Source organism: Triturus cristatus, chromosome 2_1 (assembly GCF_964204655.1).
Source record: "Triturus cristatus chromosome 2_1, aTriCri1.1, whole genome shotgun sequence".
NCBI lineage: Eukaryota > Metazoa > Chordata > Amphibia > Caudata > Salamandridae > Triturus > Triturus cristatus.
The window spans coordinates 1,113,298,997-1,113,318,569 of NC_140581.1; positions in this window are offsets into that span (position 1 = coordinate 1,113,298,997).

A 19,573-nucleotide genomic window follows, 5' to 3' on the forward strand; every position below is an offset into this window, starting at 1 on the left:
CATGCTGGGGGGCGGCGGGTGCGCGAATCCCGCAAAAAAAAGTATGTTCCAAAATGATATGTATGTGTCTTTAATATGCATATTAGGGCAAGAAATTATCTAAGATATATATAAAAATAATATATTTGTACTTATAATAAACTTATATTATTTTTAAATATATTTTTGCGAAGTCGGGTGTGTGCATCGTGAGCGCAGAGAGCCAGGTAAGCAGAGCTGCTGTAGAGCCAGAGAATCCCGGTCAGCAGAGCCGTTGTAGAGCCAGACAACCAGGTCAGCAGAGCTGCTCTAGAGCCTAAGAAGCAGGTCAGCAGAGCTGCTCTAGAACCAGAGACCCAGGTCAGCAGAGCTGCTCTAGAGCCAGAGACCCAGGTCAGCAGAGCAGCTCTAGAGGCCGAGAACCAGGTCAGCAGAGCTGCTGTAGAGCCAGAGAAACCAGGTCAGCAGACCTGCTTTAGAGGGAGAGAACCAGGTCAGCAGAACTGCTTTAGAGCCAGAGAACCAGGTCAGCAGAGCTGCTCTAGAGCCAGAGAACCAGGTCAGCAGAGCTGCTCTAGAGGCAGAGAACCAGGTCAGCAGAACTGCTTTAGAGCCAGAGAACCAGGTCAGCATAGCTCTTTAGAGGGAGAGAACCAGGTCAGCAGAGCTGCTTTAGAGCCAGAGAACCAGGTCAGCAGAGCTGCTCTAGAGCCAGAGAACCAGGTCAGCAGAGCTGCTTTAGAGCCATAGAACCAGGCCAGCAGAGCTGCTTTAGAGCCAGAGAACCAGGTCAGCAGAACTGCTCTAGAGGCAGAGAACCAGGTCAGCAGAGCTGCTTTAGAGGGAGAGAACCAGGTCAGCAGAGCGGCACTAGAGCCAGAGAAAACAGGTCAGTGGAGGTTCTTTAGAGCCAGAGGAACCAGGTCAGCAGAGCCATTGTAGAGCCAGAGAACCAGGTCAGCAGAGCTGCTCTAGAGCCTAAGAAGCAGGGCAGCAGAGCTGCACTAGAACCAGAGACCCAGGTCAGCAGAGTTGCTCTAGAGCCAGAGACTCAGGTCAGCAGAGCTGCTCTAGAGGCAGAGAACCAGGTCAGCAGAGCTGCTGTAGAGCCAGAGAAACCAGGACAGCAGACCTGCTTTAGAGGGAGAGAACCAGGTCAGCAGAACTGCTGTAGAGCCAGAGAAACCAGGACAGCAGACCTGCTTTAGAGGGAGAGAACCAGGTCAGCAGAACTGCTTTAGAGACAGAGAGCCAGGTCAGCAGAGCTGCTCTAGAGCCAGAGAACCAGGTCAGCAGAGCTGCTCTAGAGGCAGAGAACCAGGTCAGCAGAACTGCTTTAGAGCCAGAGAACCAGGTCAGCAGAGCTCTTTAGAGGAAGGGAACCAGGTCAGCAGAGCTGCTTTAGAGCCAGAGAACCAGGTCAGCAGAGCTGCTTTAGAGCCATAGAACCAGGTAAGCATAGCTGCTTTAGAGCCAGAGAACCAGGTCAGCAGAACTGCTCTAGAGGCAGAGAATCAGGTCAGCAGAGGTGCTTTAGAGGGAGAGAACCAGGTCAGCAGAGCTGCTTTAGAGCCAGAGAACCAGGTCAGCAGAGCGGCACTAGAGCCAGAGAAAACAGGTCAGCAGAGCTGCTCTAGAGGCAGAGAACCAGGTCAGCAGAGCTGATTTAGAGGGAGAGAACCAGGTCAGCAGAGCTGCTTTAGAGCCGGAGAACCAGATCAGCAGAGCTGCTCTAGAGCCAGAGAACCAGGTCAGCGGAGCTGCTTTAGAGCCAGAGAAACCAGGTCAGGGGAGCTGCTCTAGAGGCCGAGAACCAGGTCAGCAGAGCTGCTGTAAAGCTAGAGAAACCAGGTCAGCTGCCCTGCTTTAGAGGGAGAGAACCAGGTCAGCAGAACTGCTTTAGAGCCAGAGAGCCAGGTCAGAAGAGCTGCTCTAGAGCCTGAGAACCAGGTCAGCAGAGCTGCTCTAGAGGCAGAGAACCAGGTCAGCAGAACAGCTTTAGAGCCAGAGAACCAGGTCAGCAGAGCTCTTTAGAGGGAGAGAACCAGGTCAGCAGAACTGCTCTAGAGGCAGAGAACCAGGTCAGCAGAGCTGCTTTAGAGGGAGAGAACCAGGTCAGCAGAGCTGTTTTAGAGCCAGAGAACCAGGTCAGCAGAGCGGCACAAGAGCCAGAGAAAACAGGTCAGCAGAGCTGCTCTAGAGGCAGACAACCAGGTCAGCAGAGCTGATTTAGAGGGAGAGAACCAGGTCAGCAGAGCTGCTTTAGAGCCAGAGAACCAGATCAGCAGAGCTGCTCTAGAGCCAGAGAACCAGGTCAGCAGAGCTGTTTAGAGCCAGAGAAACCAGGTCAGCTGAGCTGCTCTAGAGCCAGAGAACCAGGTCAGCAGAACTGCTTTAGAGCCAGAGAACCAGGTCAGCAGAGCTCTTTAGAAGGAGAGAACCAGGTCAGCAGAGCTCCTTTAGAGCCAGAGAACCAGGTCAGCAGAGCTGCTCTAGAGCCAGAGAACCAGGTCAGCAGAGCTGCTTTAGAGCCAGAGAGCCAGGTCAGCAGAGCTGCTCTAGAGCCAGAGAACCAGGTCAGCAGAGCTGCTCTAGAGCCATAGAACCGGGTCAGCAGAGCTGCTTTAGAGCCAGAGAAGCAGGTCAGCAAAGCTGCTTTAGAGCCTAAGAACCAGGTCAGCAGGGCTGCTTTAGAGCCATAGAACCAGGTCAGCAGAACTGCTTTAGAGCCAGAGAACCAGGTCAGCAGAGCTCTTTAGAGAGAGAGAACCAGGTCAGCAGAGCTGCTGCAGAGCGAGAGAAACCAGGTCAGTAAAGCTGCTTTAGAACAAGAGAACAAGGTCAGCAGAGCTGCTTTAGAGCCTGAGAACCAGTTCAGCAGAGCTGCTCTAGAGCCAGAGAACCAGGTCAGCAGAGCTGCTTTAGAGCCATAGAACCAGGTCAGCAGAGCTGCTTTAGAGCCAGAGAACCATGTCAGCAGAACTGCTCTAGAGGCAGAGAACCAGGTCAGCAGAGCTGCTTTAGAGGGAGAGAACCAGGTCAGCAGAGCGGCACTAGAGCCAGAGAAAACAAGTCAGTGGAGCTCCTTTAGAGCCAGAGGAACCAGGTCAGCAGAGCCGTTGTAGAGCCAGAGAACCAGGTCAGCAGAGCTGCTCTAGAGCCTAAGAAGCAGGTCAGCAGAGCTGCTCTAGAACCAGAGAACCAGGTCAGCAGAGCTGCTCTAGTGCCAGAGACTCAGGTCAGCAGAGCTGCTCTAGAGGCCGAGAAACAGGTCAGCAGAGCTGCTGTAGAGCCAGAGAAACCAGGTCAGCAGAGCTGCTTTAGAGGGAGAGAACCAGGTCAGCAGAACTGCTTTAGAGCCAGAGAGCCAGGTCAGCAGAGCTGCTCTAGAGCCAGCGAACCAGGTCAGCAGAGCTGCTCTAGAGGCATGAGAACCAGGTCAGCAGAACTGCTTTAGAGCCAGAGAACCAGGTCAGCAGAGCTCTTTAAAGGGAGGGAACCAGGTCAGCAGAGCTGCTTTAGAGCCAGGGAACCAGGTCAGCAGAGCTGCTCTAGAGCCAGAGAACCAGGTCAGCAGAGCTACTTTAGAGCCATAGAACCAGGTCAGCAGAGCTGCTTTAGAGCCAGAGAACCAGGTCAGCAGAACTGCTCTAGAGGCAGAGAACCAGGTCAGCAGAGCTGCTTTAGAGGGAGAGAACCAGGTCAGTAGAGCTGCTTTAGAGCCAGAGAACCAGGTCAGCAGAGCGGCACTAGAGCCAGAGAAAACAGGTCAGCAGAGCTGCTCTAGAGGCAGAGAACCAGGTCAGCAGAGCTGATTTAGAGGGAGAGAACCAGGTCAGCAGAGCTGCTTTAGGGCCAGAGAACCAGGTCAGCAGAGCGGCACTAGAGCCAGAGAAAACAGGTCAGCAGAGCTGCTTTAGAGCCAGAGAACCAGATCAGCAGAGCTGCTCTAGAGCCAGAGAACCAGGTCAGCAGAGCTGCTTTAGAGCCAGAGAAACCAGGTCAGCGTAGCTGCTCTAGAGCCAGAGAACCAGGTCAGCGGATCTGCTTTAGAGCCATAGAACCAGGTCAGCAGAACTGCTTTAGAGCCAGAGAACCAGATCAGCAGAGCTGCTCTAGAGCCAGAGAACCAGGTCAGCAGAGCTGCTTTAGAGCCAGAGAAACCAGGTCAGCAGAGCTGCTTTAGAGCCAGAGAACCAGGTCAGCGGATCTGCTTTAGAGCCATAGAACCAGGTCAGCAGAACTGCTTTAGAGCCAGAGAACCAGGTCAGCAGAGCTCTTTAGAGGGAGAGAACCAGGTCAGCAGAGCTGCTTTAGAGCCAGAGAACCAGATCAGCAGAGCTGCTCTAGAGCCAGAGAACCAGGTCAGCAGAGCTGCTTTAGAGCCAGAGAAACCAGGTCAGCGTAGCTGCTCTAGAGCCAGAGAACCAGGTCAGCGGATCTGCTTTAGAGCCATAGAACCAGGTCAGCAGAACTGCTTTAGAGCCAGAGAACCAGGTCAGCAGAGCTCTTTAGAGGGAGAGAACCAGGTCAGCAGAGCTGCTTTAGAGCCAGAGAACCAGATCAGCAGAGCTGCTCTAGAGCCAGAGAACCAGGTCAGCAGAGCTGCTTTAGAGCCAGAGAGCCAGGTCAGCAGAGCTGCTCTAGAGCCAGAGAACCAGGTCAGCAGAGCTGCCCTAGAGCCATAGAACCAGGTCAGCAGAGCTGCTTTAGAGCCAGAGAACCAGGTCAGCAGAGCTGCTCTAGAGCCTAAGAACCAGGTCAGCAGAGCTGCTCTAGAGCCATAGAACCAGGTCAGCAGAGCTGCTGCAGAGCGAGAGAAACCAGGTCAGTAAAGCTGCTTTAGAGCGAGAGAACCAGGTCAGCAGAGCTGCTTTAGAGGGAGAGAAGCAGGTCAGCAGAGCTGCTTTAGAGCCAAGGGACCAGGTCAGCAGAGCTGCTCTAGAGCCAGAGAACCAGGTCAGCAGAACTGCTTAAGAGCCATAGAACCGGGTCAGCAGAGCTGCTTTAGAGCCAGAGAACCAGGTCAGCAGAGCTGTTATAGAGCCAGAGAACCAGGTCAGCAGAACTGCTTAGGAGCCATAGAACCGGGTCAGCAGAGATGCTTTAGAGCCAGAGAACCAGGTCAGCAGAGCTGTTGTAGAGCCAGAGAAACAGGTCAGCAGAGCTGCTCTGGAGCCTAAGAACCAGGTCAGCAGAGCTGCTCTAGAGTCAGAGAACCATGTCAGCAGAGCTGCTCTAGAGCCAGAGAAACCAGGTCAGAAGAGCTGCTTTAGAGGGAGAGAACCAGGTCAGCAGAGCTGCTTTAGAGCCAGAGAACCAGGCCAGCAGAGCTGCTTTAGAGACAGAGAACCAGGTCAGCAGAGTTGCTTTAGAGCCAGAGAACCAGGTCAGCAGAGCTGCTCTAGAGCCACAAAGTCAGCAGAGCTGCTTTAGGGCCATAGAACCAGGTCAGCAGAGCTGCTCTAGAGCCAGAGAACCAGGTCAGCAGAGCTGCTGTAGAGCCAGAGAAGCCAGGTCAGTAGAGCTGCTTTAGAGGGAGAGAACCAGGTCAACAGAGCTACTTAAGAGCCATAGAACCAGGTCAGCAGAGCTGCTTTAGAGCCAGAGAACCAGGTCAGCAGAACTGCTCTAGAGGCAGAGAACCAGATCAGCAGAGCTGCTTTAGAGGGAGAGAACCAGGTCAGCAGAGCTGCTCTAGAGCCAGAGAACCAGGTCAGCAGAGCTACTTTAGAGCCATAGAACCAGGTCAGCAGAGCTGCTTTAGAGCCAGAGAACCAGGTCAGCAGAACTGCTCTAGAGGCAGAGAACCAGGTCAGCAGAGCTGCTTTAGAGGGAGAGAACCAGGTCAGCAGAGCTGCTTTAGAGCCAGAGAACCAGGTCAGCAGAGCGGCACTAGAGCCAGAGAAAACAGGTCAGCAGAGCTGCTCTAGAGGCAGAGAACCAGGTCAGCAGAGCTGATTTAGAGGGAGAGAACCAGGTCAGCAGAGCTGCTTTAGGGCCAGAGAACCAGGTCAGCAGAGCGGCACTAGAGCCAGAGAAAACAGGTCAGCAGAGATGCTTTAGAGCCAGAGAACCAGATCAGCAGAGCTGCTCTAGTGGCAGAGAACCAGGTCAGCAGAGCTGATTTAGAGGGAGAGAACCAGGTCAGCAGAGCTGCTTTAGAGCCAGAGAACCAGATCAGCAGAGCTGCTCTAGAGCCAGAGAACCAGGTCAGCAGAGCTGCTTTAGAGCCAGAGAAACCAGGTCAGCGTAGCTGCTCTAGAGCCAGAGAACCAGGTCAGCGGATCTGCTTTAGAGCCATAGAACCAGGTCAGCAGAACTGCTTTAGAGCCAGAGAACCAGGTCAGCAGAGCTCTTTAGAGGGAGAGAACCAGGTCAGCAGAGCTGCTTTAGAGCCAGAGAACCAGATCAGCAGAGCTGCTCTAGAGCCAGAGAACCAGGTCAGCAGAGCTGCTTTAGAGCCAGAGAGCCAGGTCAGCAGAGCTGCTCTAGAGCCAGAGAACCAGGTCAGCAGAGCTGCCCTAGAGCCATAGAACCAGGTCAGCAGAGCTGCTTTAGAGCCAGAGAACCAGGTCAGCAGAGCTGCTCTAGAGCCTAAGAACCAGGTCAGCAGAGCTGCTCTAGAGCCATAGAACCAGGTCAGCAGAGCTGCTGCAGAGCGAGAGAAACCAGGTCAGTAAAGCTGCTTTAGAGCGAGAGAACCAGGTCAGCAGAGCTGCTTTAGAGGGAGAGAAGCAGGTCAGCAGAGCTGCTTTAGAGGGAGAGAACCAGGTCAGCAGAGCTGCTTTAGGGCCAGAGAACCAGGTCAGCAGAGCGGCACTAGAGCCAGAGAAAACAGGTCAGCAGAGCTGCTTTAGAGCCAGAGAACCAGGTCAGCAGAGCGGCACTAGAGCCAAAGAAAACAGGTCAGCAGAGCTGCTCTAGAGGCAGAGAACCAGGTCAGCAGAGCTGATTTAGAGGGAGAGAACCAGGTCAGCAGAGCTGCTTTAGGGCCAGAGAACCAGGTCAGCAGAGCGGCACTAGAGCCAGAGAAAACAGGTCAGCAGAGCTGCTTTAGAGCCAGAGAACCAGATCAGCAGAGCTGCTCTAGTGGCAGAGAACCAGGTCAGCAGAGCTGATTTAGAGGGAGAGAACCAGATCAGCAGAGCTGCTTTAGAGCCAGAGAACCAGGTCAGCAGAGCTGATTTAGAGGGAGAGAACCAGGTCAGCAGAGCTGCTTTAGAGCCAGAGAAACCAGGTCAGCGTAGCTGCTCTAGAGCCAGAGAACCAGGTCAGCGGATCTGCTTTAGAGCCATAGAACCAGGTCAGCAGAACTGCTTTAGAGCCAGAGAACCAGGTCAGCAGAGCTCTTTAGAGGGAGAGAACCAGGTCAGCAGAGCTGCTTTAGAGCCAGAGAACCAGATCAGCAGAGCTGCTCTAGAGCCAGAGAACCAGGTCAGCAGAGCTGCTTTAGAGCCAGAGAGCCAGGTCAGCAGAGCTGCTCTAGAGCCAGAGAACCAGGTCAGCAGAGCTGCCCTAGAGCCATAGAACCAGGTCAGCAGAGCTGCTTTAGAGCCAGAGAACCAGGTCAGCAGAGCTGCTCTAGAGCCTAAGAACCAGGTCAGCAGAGCTGCTCTAGAGCCATAGAACCAGGTCAGCAGAGCTGCTGCAGAGCGAGAGAAACCAGGTCAGTAAAGCTGCTTTAGAGCGAGAGAACCAGGTCAGCAGAGCTGCTTTAGAGGGAGAGAAGCAGGTCAGCAGAGCTGCTTTAGAGCCAAGGGACCAGGTCAGCAGAGCTGCTCTAGAGCCAGAGAACCAGGTCAGCAGAACTGCTTAAGAGCCATAGAACCGGGTCAGCAGAGCTGCTTTAGAGCCAGAGAACCAGGTCAGCAGAGCTGTTATAGAGCCAGAGAACCAGGTCAGCAGAACTGCTTAGGAGCCATAGAACCGGGTCAGCAGAGATGCTTTAGAGCCAGAGAACCAGGTCAGCAGAGCTGTTGTAGAGCCAGAGAAACAGGTCAGCAGAGCTGCTCTGGAGCCTAAGAACCAGGTCAGCAGAGCTGCTCTAGAGTCAGAGAACCAGGTCAGCAGAGCTGCTCTAGAGCCAGAGAAACAAGGTCAGAAGAGCTGCTTTAGAGGGAGAGAACCAGGTCAGCAGAGCTGCTTTAGAGCCAGAGAACCAGGCCAGCAGAGCTGCTTTAGAGACAGAGAACCAGGTCAGCAGAGTTGCTTTAGAGCCAGAGAACCAGGTCAGCAGAGCTGCTCTAGAGCCACAAAGTCAGCAGAGCTGCTTTAGGGCCATAGAACCAGGTCAGCAGAGCTGCTCTAGAGCCAGAGAACCAGGTCAGCAGAGCTGCTGTAGAGCCAGAGAAGCCAGGTCAGTAGAGCTGCTTTAGAGGGAGAGAACCAGGTCAGCAGAGCTGCTCTAGAGGGAAAGAACCAAGTCAGCAGAGCTGCTCTAGAGCCAGAGAACCAGGTCAGCAGAGCTACTTAAGAGCCATAGAACCAGGTCAGCAGAGCTGCTTTAGAGCCAGAGAACCAGGTCAGCAGAACTGCTCTAGAGGCAGAGAACCAGATCAGCAGAGCTGCTTTAGAGGGAGAGAACCAGGTCAGCAGAGCTGCTTTAGAGCCAGAGAACCAGGTCAGCAGAGCGGCACTAGAGCCAGAGAAAACAGGTCAGCAGAGCTGCTCTAGAGGCAGAGAACCAGGTCAGCAGAGCTGATTTAGAGGGAGAGAACCTGGTCAGCAGAGCTGCTTTAGGGCCAGAGAACCAGGTCAGCAGAGCGGCACTAGAGCCAGAGAAAACAGGTCAGCAGAGCTGCTTTAGAGCCAGAGAACCAGGTCAGCAGAGCTGCTCTAGAGGCAGAGAACCAGGCCAGCAGAGCTGATTTAGAGGGAGAGAACCAGGTCAGCAGAGCTGCTTTAGAGCCAGAGAACCAGATCAGCAGAGCTGCTCTAGAGCCAGAGAACCAGGTCAGCAGAGCTGCTTTAGAGCCAGAGAAACCAGGTCAGCGTAGCTGCTCTAGAGCCAGTGAACCAGGTCAGCAGATCTGCTTTAGAGCCATAGAACCAGGTCAGCAGAACTGCTTTAGAGCCAGAGAACCAGGTCAGCAGAGCTCTTTAGAGGGAGAGAACCAGGTCAGCAGAGCTGCTTTAGACCCAGAGAACCAGATCAGCAGAGCTGCTCTAGAGCCAGAGAACCAGGTCAGCAGAGCTGCTTTAGAGCCAGAGAGCCAGGTCAGCAGAGCTGCTCTAGAGCCAGAGAACCAGGTCAGCAGAGCTGCCCTAGAGCCATAGAACCAGGTCAGCAGAGCTGCTTTAGAGCCAGAGAACCAGGTCAGCAGAGCTGCTCTAGAGCCTAAGAACCAGGTCAGCAGAGCTGCTCTAGAGCCATAGAACCAGGTCAGCAGAGCTGCTGCAGAGTGAGAGAAACCAGGTCAGTAAAGCTGCTTTAGAGCGAGAGAACCAGGTCAGCAGAGCTGCTTTAGAGGGAGAGAAGCAGGTCAGCAGAGCTGCTTTAGAGCCAAGGGACCAGGTCAGCAGAGCTGCTCTAGAGCCAGAGAACCAGGTCAGCAGAACTGCTTAAGAGCCATAGAACCGGGTCAGCAGAGCTGCTTTAGAGCCAGAGAACCAGGTCAGCAGAGCTGTTATAGAGCCAGAGAACCAGGTCAGCAGAACTGCTTAGGAGCCATAGAACCGGGTCAGCAGAGATGCTTTAGAGCTAGAGAACCAGGTCTGCAGAGATGTTCTAGAGCCAGAGAAACAGGTCAGCAGAGCTGCTCTGGAGCCTAAGAACTAGGTCAGCAGAGCTGCTCTAGAGCCAGAGAACCAGGTCAGCAGAGCTGCTGTAGAGCCAGAGAAACCAGGTCAGAAGAGCTGCTTTAGAGGGAGAGAACCAGGTCAGCAGAGCTGCTTTAGAGCCAGAGAACCAGGCCAGCAGAGCTGCTTTAGAGACAGAGAACCAGGTCAGCAGAGTTGCTTTAGAACCAGAGAACCAGGTCAGCAGAGCTGCTCTAGAGCCACAAAGTCAGCAGAGCTGCTTTAGGGCCATAGAACCAGGTCAGCAGAGCTGCTTTAGAGCCAGAGAAACCAGGTCAGTAGAGCTGCTCTAGAGTCTAAGAACCAGGTCAGCAGAGCTGCTCTAGAGCCAGAGAACCAGGTCAGCAGAGCTGCTGTAGAGCCAGAGAAGCCACGTCAGTAGAGCTGCTTTAGAGGGAGAGAACCAGGTCAGCAGAGCTGCTCTAGAGGGAAAGAACCAGGTCAGCAGAGCTGCTCTAGAGCCAGAGAACCATGTCAGAAGAACTGCATTAGAGCCATAGAACCAGGTCAGCAGAGCTGCTTTAGAGTCAGAGAACCAGGTCAGCAGAGCTGTTGTAGAGCCAGAGAACCAGATCAGCAGAGCCGCTCTGTAGACTAAGAACTAGGTCAGCAGAGCAGCTCTAGAGCCAGAGAAACCAGGTCAGCAGAGCTTCTTTAGAGGCAGAGAACCAGGTTAGCAGAGCTGCTTTAGTGCCAGAGAACCAGGTCAGCAGAGCCGCTCTAGGGGGAACCACCTTTACAACGCAACTTTTACAACGCTATGCTATTACAACGCATTTTTTACAACGCAAAAACTTTTACAACGCATGCTTTTACAACGCATGCTATTATATGGTAAGTACTTTTACAACGCATATACCTTTACAACGCATTATTTGAAAATGCCTTTACAACGCATGCATTTACAACGCATGCATTTACAACGCAAGATGTTATATGGTAAGTACTTTTACAACGCATATACTATTACAACGCATTTTTTAATGTTGGAATTTTAATTTAAATAAATATATATCGTATAATTATTTATTTTTTTAAAAATTGTAATTGATAAAAAGTGAGTAGTTTATCAAAATATTAATACTTGAGTATTTTGTCTAGTAGAAATGTTTTGTTGGATAGTTAAATTAATACTTGAGTATTTCTCAAAATAGAATGAGTTTTTTTATATTTAATTTTATACATATTACAGTGAATAGTGAGTATTTTTAAAGTTAAATTAATAATTGAGAATTATTCTAAATAGAAAGAGTATTTAATATTTTATTTAAAATAAATAAGAGTGAGTAACTAAATTTTAATACTTGAGTATTTTTTAAATATTAAAGTGTATTTCTTAGATTAATTTAGTTCATTGGTTTTTGTTAAATTAAGAAACAGCATATTTTAAAATTAATTTAATTAAAATTTGTGAGTACTTTCTAAAAATATTAATACAAGAGTATTTTTCAAAAAGGTAAGTAATCAGATATATTAATACTAGAGTATTTATAAGTTCCAAAAATAAAGAAAATTTTATTATTAAAAAGGAAGAGTACTTTTGGATTATTTATTTAAAAAATTAGAGAAATTTATTAAAAAAAATTAAAAATATAATAATAATTTAAATATTAAAAGAGTAATAAGGAACGCATTTTAAAAACAATAATAGTTAAAAAAAAAAAAAAAAAAAAAACAATTACTTACTTTTTTAAAAAAATTCCCACGCTTTTCCATTGAAGTCTATGAGCGTCTTTGTCCTTCATTTATTTTGGCAGCTTCAGAATATGCAACCCGCGGAACAAGAAAAGAAGGCTTAGATAGTGAAGAAAGAGAAAGTTTTAAAGGGAAAAGACAATAGAGTCGAGGTAAGGAACATATTTAGTAAATTTACATTTAATTAGTTACAATTTTGAAGTTTAAATAACTATTAAAAAAATAATAACAGCAAACAATTATTGTTTTCAAATTTTTTATTTATAGAAAAATCATGAAAAAATAAACCATATTTTTAATGAATTTTGCAATGTAAGTAACATTTTTAAAACAAAATATAAATATTTTATTAACATTTATAAACATTTATTTACAGATTAGTTAAATAAAGTAGTCCGTTATAAATTTAGATGCACGCGATGACGTAATGACGTGAGCGTCGACGTAATGCGCCATTTTGCAGAGCATCGGAGGAGGAAGCAGCAGGAAGCTGATCTGCGGCCAGGTAGGAAATATTTTCATTTGTAATTGTAGAATAAACCTTTAAAAGGGATACATATATAGTGAGGAAAGAATAAGGGGAGGTTGCGGGAAAACTAATTGATTACTTAAATGTTTTTAAACATGTCCACATTAATGTCATTAATGTATGCCTATGTCGGGTCGCTAACAGTTATTTATTTAGTTTAAAAAAGTATGTAACTGTTAAAAAATTAAAAGTTACTGTTCAGAAAGTTGATTTGTTTATTTAGAAAGTAACAAAAGTAATGTCGATCTTCATTTCTAAGTGCAAAAAAGTTGCGTACTTTCAAATTTTCGAAAATAACGATTGTTATAAAAATGATGATTAAGCTGCAAAGTGCATTTTGGAATATGGTTTGAATTGTAGAATTTACATATGTTTGAGTTTTGGTGATTTGATATGACGGTAATTAAATTGAAAATTTTCGGTAATTATATTAATGGAGTTCCGATGTAGAACAATTGATCAAATACTATGGGACAGTAAATTTGTAGACATTGGTAGTTTTTGCTTGAAATGAAGATTTGTTTTAAAAAAAAAGGACCCGACTTGTTTGATTGAAAAATATTTTAGAAAAAAACATTGTATGCCAATTGTAATTTGAAAATTATTAAATTTTGAAGCAAAGCAGGAAAGTAAGTTATTACATTATTTTAAAAAGAAAGAATGTTAGAAAGATTTTCCAGGTAGTCTATAGCCACACACAACGAAAATTGTTGTAGAATTGCCAATAGTCTCTCAGACATTTCCCTTGTTTTGACTGTTACTCGTGGGTTTAGACTACCTGCGAGTGTTTGTGCTATTCTCATTTCTTGGAAACTTTGCTCCTTCTTCAAAGTTTCCAAAAATGAGTAGAAGTTAGGATGTGGTTTGCCAATTGTATGGTTGAAGGAGTTATGCCATCCCTCAATGGCATTGTTTGTTTTTGCTTCTCCCTCTAAACAACTCGTGTAGCAGTTCCACCACTCCACATGGAATCGTGGCTTCCTCCTGCGACCCGATCTGCTTAGGTGTCCAATCCATGTGTCCTCAAAATAATTTAGAATGGGTGCCAATTTTTCTTCGTTACTCGTATAATAAACAGATTCTATAATTGCAGTGTAGTACTCGTCCACACTATCGGGAGGAACAAAACAAAGTGCAGTTAATTTTTTTAGTTCAAATTGTAGTTTGCTATCCCGAGAATAATCTGCAACTAGGGATGTTTTCTGTAATTTACGCCAAAATGCCTGCGAAAAATGGAAAAAACATCCCTGAATTTGTGTATCCGTGTACGTTTTAGTGATCACATTGATCATGCTCAATTCAAAATCAATAATTATTTTTCGAGGACTTGAAGATGTTTTACTTTTAATCACTGATAAAAGTTCAGTGTATGTTGCAGAAGTCTTATCAGGTAGCAAACTATAAACTAAGGGAATTACACTATTGTTAATTTTAGCATGTATAGTGTAAATTTGAGTGAAAGGATGGGGTGTACTTTTAAACGTCCCATCCATCATCCAAATTTCACTACTTTCTAACTTAGCAAGGTTACGTGGGGTACTAAAAATTAAAATACGTTTCTGAGGGTTTTCGTTGTCATGCAGAAGGAAAGGTTCATCAGAAAAAGAAATAGAAAGATCATGAGGAATTCTAATGTCAGAGAAAGTATGTGGTGTAGATAATTGGATGTTACTTGCCTGCTTTTGTCTCTGAATAATTCTTCTCAAATTAGGTATTATAGGCATGTTACTAGCAACATGACTGGGGACATGCTGTGCAACCTCTCTTAAAATTGATCCTGTAGAATCATTGGAGGTGCTTGCAATAGCTTTCATCTCGTTTATTGTTTCTCTAATTTCTACATCCATTGCAGAGGCAGAGTGGTTATGTTCTGTGGTTTTCACAACCAAATTATCAACAGTAACCGCTCTGCCACTGCAATGGGTAGTGTAGTATTGCACACACCTCCAATGATTTCTAGTTAAACTTATTCTTTCCTTACTATATATGTATCCACCATGGTTTAATAAATTTTTGCCCTTCCTGGATTTAATAAAGTTTGCAGCTCCCAGGCTAGACATTATCTGAAAAGAGGAGAGAAGACAAAAAAAATTAGCCTGAAAAAAATTATGAAATACCAAAAACATAACATTTACACCATCCATTACTTTCCCTACTGCTGCACCTTCCAGGAGTTAGAATAGTAAATTGCACACCTACATCATCCAACACTTTCCCTACTGATGCACCTTCCTGGAGTTAGAATAGTAAATTGCACCCCTACACCATCCAACACTTTCCCTACTGCTGCACCTTCCTGGAGTTAGAATAGTAAATTGCACCCCTACACCATCCAACACTTTCCCTACTGCTGCACCTTCCTGGAGTTAGAATAGTAAATTGCACCCCTACACCATCCAACACTTTCCCTACTGCAGCACCTTCCTGGAGTTAGAATAGTAAATTGCACCCCTACACCATCCAACACTTTCCCTACTGCTGCACCTTCCTGGAGTAAGAATAGTAAATTGCACCCCTACACCATCCAACACTTTCCCTACTGCTGCACCTTCCAGGAGTTAGAATAGTAAATTGCACACCTACATCATCCAACACTTTCCCTACTGATGCACCTTCCTGGAGTTAGAATAGTAAATTGCACCCCTACACCATCCAACACTTTCCCTACTGCTGCACCTTCCTGGAGTTAGAATAGTAAATTGCACCCCTACACCATCCAACACTTTCCCTACTGCTGCACCTTCCTGGAGTTAGAATAGTAAATTGCACCCCTACACCATCCAACACTTTCCCTACTGCAGCACCTTCCTGGAGTTAGAATAGTAAATTGCACCCCTACACCATCCAACACTTTCCCTACTGCTGCACCTTCCTGGAGTTAGAATAGTAAATTGCACCCCTACACCATCCAACACTTTCCCTACTGCTGCACCTTCCTGGAGTAAGAATAGTAAATTGCACACCTACACCATCCAACACTTTCCCTACTGCTGCACCTTCCTGGAGTAAGAATAGTAAATTGCACCCCTACACCATCCAACACTTTCCCTACTGCTGCACCTTCCTGGAGTAAGAATAGTAAATTGCACACCTACATCATCCAACACTTTCCCTACTGATGCACCTTCCTGGAGTTAGAATAGTAAATTGCACCCCTACACCATCCAAAACTTTCCCTACTGCTGCACCTTCCTGGAGTTAGAATAGTAAATTGCACCCCTACATCATCCAACACTTTCCCTACTGCTGCACCTTCCTGGAGTTAGAATAGTAAATTGCACCCCTACATCATCCAACACTTTCCCTACTGCTGCACCTTCCTGGAGTTAGAATAGTAAATTTCACCCCTACACCATCCAACACTTTCCCTACTGCTGCACCTTCCTGGAGTTAGAATAGTAAATTTCACCCCTACACCATCCATCAGTTTCCCTACTGCTGCACCTTCCTGGAGTTAGAATAGTAATTGTTACCCCTACAGCATGGTACATTTTTACAACTGTTGCACCTTAGAATGTTGGATAAAAATACCTTTTTCTTTCGAATTTGCTTTTCTTGCTGACTCTTCTTAAGTGGGAATGGCGTGTAGGCTGGAGTAGACACTTATGTGGTGATTGGATTTCTAATGGGAAAATAAATGTCTGGAAAAGTGAAAAAAGAAAAGAATGAGAAAACTGAACGATGTTGAGAAATGCGAATTTACAATAATTTTTTAAAAATTAAATATTTGGTATAAGTTGTAGTAGATAACACTTTCCCTAATGCTACACCAACCTTTAGTCATGAAATAAAATTCTGAATTCTGCAAATGTTACCATAATTAAATTGTTTTTTTTTTCAACATTAGCAATGAGATGGCTAGTCTAATATGTTGAAGGTTAAGAAACCATGCTGAAAATCAATACCTTGTTTTGTTGAAATTGCTTTTCTGGGTGAGGCTTCTGAAGATGATTTGGTCTGTTGGCTCAAGATTTAACGTATGTGATGGAAAGAATCTTTCTGCAACGAATCAAATTGTTGTCTTTTGAAAAAAATGAGGATAATAAAAAAATTAACGTTGGTTTGAAATGTAAAATCTGAGTAACTTTAAATTAATAATGACATACAATATAACTAATACTACATGACACTGTACAAACCAATGCACCTTCCTGTAGTTGAAATAGAGATATGTACCCCTACACCATAAAAAAATCTCCCTAATGTTGCACCTTCCTGGAGTAGGAATAGTATATTGTTACTCTAAACTATCCATCATTTTTCTAATTAGGTACTTTAGAGGAGTAATAATTGCAAAAGGAAGGATTAAAAATGTATAGAAAAAATAATACTGAAAAGGTAACATACCTTTTTCAGTTGTTGTTTCTTTTCATGCCTTTAAGGTAATGCTTGCAGCAGGATAAAGTTATTTTTTTGCTACAGATGTCCTCTGGAAAATAAAAATGTTTAATAAATTAATGTTCCTTAGCCAACGTTGGTTGGAAAAAAAATACAATTTTTAAACAATATGATATATGACAAATGAGTATGAGTAACCATTGGTGAAAGTAAACATATTACACATTTAATGCATTTTTCAAAAAAAAAAAAAAGGTTACTCCGATACTATCACTCAATTACTGTAATGTTGTACATTCTAGGACTTTGAATAGTAATAGTTACCCTAGTAACATGAATCTCTTTTTCAGATGTAGTACCCAACTGAAGTCTTATTAGTAATTGTTACTCCTGCATCATGGTATATTTTCGTTTATGATGTAGTGAGATTGAGGTAAAAAAAAAAAACACCTTTGCCATACATCACTTTAGCTAATTTTTTAAAATATATTTTACAAGTAAAACAATTACAAATAAATTACATTTACCTTCACAATTGTATATGTCAGTCGATAACGTGGTGGTGATGGTAAATTAGGTACATCAATTGTTGAATCTCAATATATTCCGAGTTTCTGTTTTTGGAAAATAAAATACTTGTTTTAAGTTGTTGTATATTTTTAGTGATAATAAATTAGAAACAGTACATTTTTAAAGTTATTATTACGAATTTTATTTACATTTTTTTGGGGTTAAGAAAATATATTTTCCTCAAAACCAACGTTTAAAAATATTGTAATGACTTACTAGTAGTTGCTCTATTGTAATGCTTTTACGAATGAATTCCGTGCTCTCTCTGAGGAGGTCGCAGTGGAGGTGACAGAGGGTCAGCTTTTCACGTCTGGTCTCTCTGGTAGTTGATAATCAACTGAGTGCAAAATGGTGTCTTCCTGGTATTTATAAGTTTTACTCTGTGTCACTATAAATTTTTTTAAAAACTGCGTTCGTTGTGTTTTTTTAAATGCTTTGTTTTACTGTGGAAAATGATAATTTAAAAATGCTTTTACAAAAGTATTGTTTTCATTCATTTGCTCCGTTTTGGCATCCATTTTGGAACATGTCTTTTGGTATTGTTTACATAGAAACTGTGGTAGGACAAGTTTTACAAGTGAGATGGTTAAAATGGCACCTATGTGTATGTGTTTTATGTTTTACTTTGTTTCCTTATTTTCCGATCTAATCATGATAATAATGTGTATGTACTGTTATTTTAATTTTCGTTATTTTTGTAAAACTTTGAAATGTGTGAAAACGGAATTATATGGGGGATTTTGAGTATTAATTTTAATACTAGAGTATTAATTTTAATACTCGAGTATTAATTGGGTAATGCGTTTAGTAGATTTACGTTCAGTTTTTCTCCACATTTTAATACACTTCCCCACCCTAAAACCCCTAATTTCCCTGCATCCCGTGCCAGATTTTATTGTACTTTTAATTTAAAAAAAAAAAAAATCGCGTTGTAATGGTATGCGTTGTAATTGATTTCGTTGTAACAGCACTTTTCAGTATTTTAATAGGTTTTGCGTTGTAAGAGTATTCGTTGTAAAGTAATGCGTTGTAGTAGTACTTGCGTTGTAAAAAATGCATTGTAAAGGTATGCGTTGTAATAGTATGCGTTGTAACGTCATACATCCCGCTCTAGAGCCAGAGAACCAGGTCAGCAGAGCTGCTTTATAGCCAGAGAGCCAGGTCAGCAGAGCTGCTCTAAAGCCAGAGAACCAGGTCAGCAGAGCTGCTTTAGAGCCATAGAACCAGGTCAGCAGAGCGGCTCTAGAGCCATAGAACCAGGTCAGCAGAGCTGCTGCAGAGCGAGAGAAACCAGGTCAGTAAAGCTGCTTTAGAGCGAGAGAACCAGGTCAGCAGAGCTGCTTTAGAGGGAGAGAAGCAGGTCAGCAGAGCTGCTTTAGAGCCAAGGGACGAGGTCAGCAGAGCTGCTCTAGAGCCAGAGAACCAGGTCAGCAGAACTGCTTAAGAGCCATAGAATCGGGTCAGCAGAGCTGCTTTAGAGCCAGAGAACCAGGTCAGCAGAGCTGTTATAGAGCCAGAGAACCAGGTCAGCAGAACTGCTTAGGAGCCATAGAACCGGGTCAGCAGAGATGCTTTAGAGCCAGAGAACCAGGTCAGCAGAGATGTTGTAGAGCCAGAGAAACAGGTCAGCAGAGCTGCTCTGGAGCCTAAGAACTAGGTCAGCAGAGCTGCTCTAGAGCCAGAGAACCAGGTCAGCAGAGCTGCTGTAGAGCCAGAGAAACCAGGTCAGAAGAGCTGCTTTAGAGGGAGAGAACCAGGTCAGCAGAGCTGCTTTAGAGCCAGAGAACCAGGCCAGCAGAGCCGCTTTAGAGACAGAGAACCAGGTCAGCAGAGTTGCTTTAGAGCCAGAGAACCAGGTCAGCAGAGCTGCTCTAGAGCCACAAAGTCAGCAGAGCTGCTTTAGGGCCATAGAGCCAGGTCAGCAGAGCTGCTTTAGAGCCAGAGAAACCAGGTCAGTAGAGCTGCTCTAGAGTCTAAGAACCAGGTCAGCAGAGCTGCTCTAGAGCCAGAGAACCAGGTCAGCAGAGGTGCTGTAGAGCCAGAGAAGCCAGGTCAGTAGAGCTGCTTTAGAGGGAGAGAACCAGGTCAGCAGAGCTGCTCTAGAGGGAAAGAACCAGGTCAGCAGAGCTGCTCTTGAGCCAGAGAACCATGTCAGAAGAACTGCTTTAGAGCCATAGAACCAGGTCAGCAGAGCTGCTTTAGAGTCAGAGAACCAGGTCAGCAGAGCTGTTGTAGAGCCAGAGAACCAGATCAGCAGAGCCGCTCTGTTGACTAAAAACTAGGTCAGCAGAGCAGCTCTAGAGCCAGAGAAACCAGGTCAGCAGAGCTTCTTTAGAGGCAGAGAACCAGGTTAGCAGAGCTGCTTTAGTGCCAGAGAACCAGGTCAGCAGAGCCGCTCTAGAGCCGGAGAACCAGGTCAGCAGAGCTGCTTTATAGCCAGAGAGCCAGGCCAGCCAAGCTGCTCTAGAGCCAGAGAACCAGGTCAGCAGAGCTGCTTTAGAGCCATAGAACCGGGTCAGCAGAGCTGCTTTAGAGCCAGAGATCCAGGTCAGCAGAGCTTCTCTAAAGCCTAAGAACCAGGTCAGCAGAGCGGCTCTAGAGACAGAGAACCAGGTCAGCAGAGCTGCTGCAGAGCGAGAGAAACCAGGTCAGTAAAGCTGC